General features: G+C 60.6%; 1 protein-coding gene across 1 annotated transcript in view; it reads left to right on the plus strand.

Moving 5' to 3' along the window:
* Positions 1 to 1,649: 1,649 nt before the first annotated feature.
* The window catches only part of MED24 (mediator complex subunit 24), a 36,449-nt gene continuing 36,303 nt past the window's right edge, over positions 1,650 to 1,795 (plus strand). The window contains exon 1 of the mRNA XM_014957906.1: positions 1,650 to 1,717. The gene's annotated coding sequence lies outside the window, so the exon portion shown is untranslated. The remainder of the gene's footprint in view (positions 1,718 to 1,795) is intronic.

The following is a 1,795-nucleotide window of genomic DNA, read 5'->3' on the forward strand; positions in this document are numbered from 1 at the left end:
GGCATCACGCCTGTGCACACCCCTGTGCGTGTGTGTCCCTCCACCCGTGCACGAGGGCCCGCGCACGCCTGCTCGTGGGCCTCTGTGTCCACACACACACACACGTGTGTCTGTGTGCACAACTGCGCTCACACGCGTGCGTGCACGCGTGCACACACATGTATCTATGCACACACGTGTGCCCCGGCACATGTGCACGCACCCAGCTGCATGCACACCCGCTCCTGTGTGCACACCGACACGATTACACGCTTTTGCTGTCACATACATTTGCCTGTGTGCACACACGTGCTCACACGTGTGCATGCACATATGTGCACACGTGTAGCTACACGCACACGCACCCCAGCACACACGTGGATGCATCCATCTGCATGCACACCTGCTCCCATGTGCACCCCTGTGTTTGCACACCCACATGCACACCCCCCATGCTCACACACAGGTGTCTGTATTGCACAGCTGTGCTCACACGTGTGTGCACATACTATGCACACACTCAGACAGCCATGGACACACTACTACACACGCACCCCCCATGCTCACACACAGGTGTCTGTATTGCACAGCTGTGCTCACACGTGTGTGCACATACTATGCACACACTCAGACAGCCATGGACACACTACTACACACGCATGTTCCCATGTGTGCACGCCCCTGTTTGCACACCCTCACATGCACACCCCTGTGCTCACACCCCCTGCCGAGACCCCCACACCTTCACACGCACCGTGTTTGCGCGCACACGCATTTGCACGCCCATGTGTGTGTATCTCCAGGCTGTTGCACCCAGCGTGCCTGCACACCCACACCTTTGCACCCCCACGCCTTTGCACACACACCTTATTTGCACCCCTATGCATTTTCACGCCCACGCTTTTGCATGCACCGTGCTTGCACACCCACGCACTCGCACACGTGTGCTTTTGCACACCCACGCGTTTGCACGTCTACACCTTTGCACGCTCACTCCTTCTCCCACACCTTGTTCGCACCCCCACGCCTTTCCGCACCCACTCATTTGCACCCCCACTCGTTTGCACACCCCTCCTTTGCACCCCCGCGCTTTTACACCCTCCCCTTGCAACACTACTACACACACGTTCCCATGTGTGCATACCCCTGTTTGCACACCCTCACTTGCACGCCCCTGTGCTCACACCCCTGCTGAGACCCCCACAGCTTCACACGCACCGTGTTTGCGTGCACACCCATTTGCACGCCCATGTGTGTGTATCTCCAGGCTTTTGCACCCAGCGTGCCTGCACACCCACACCTTTGCACCCCCACGCCTTTGCACACACACCTTCTTTGCCCCCCTATGCATTTTCACGCCCATGCTTTCGCATGCACCGTGCTTGCACACCCACGCGCTTGCACACGTGTGCTTTTGCACACCCACATATTTGCACATCCACGCGTTTGCACACTCACTCCTTCTCCCACACCGTGTTCGCACCCCCACGCCTTTCCGCACCCACTCATTTGCACCCCCACTCGTTTGCACACCCCTCCTTTGCACCCCCGCGCTTTTACACCCTCCCCTTGCACTCCCTTCCCCTCCCTCCCCCGCCGCACTACAACTCCCAGCAACCACCGCGCCGCGCCGCGCCCCCCGCTGCCCAATCAGCGCCCGGTTTGCTGGCAGGTGCCACCATGGCGGTGCCCAGGGGCTGAGGGAAGCCTTTGCCGGCTGTTGCGGTGCCGGGAGGAGGTAAGGGGCGACGGGGATGGGTACAACCGGCGGGGATGGGGGTCTCCGGGGCCGGACCCCGCACCAGAGGTGCGGGGG

Source organism: Calidris pugnax, unplaced genomic scaffold, assembly GCF_001431845.1.
Source record: "Calidris pugnax isolate Ruff unplaced genomic scaffold, ASM143184v1 scaffold337, whole genome shotgun sequence".
In the NCBI taxonomy this organism is placed as follows: Eukaryota; Metazoa; Chordata; class Aves; order Charadriiformes; family Scolopacidae; genus Calidris; species Calidris pugnax.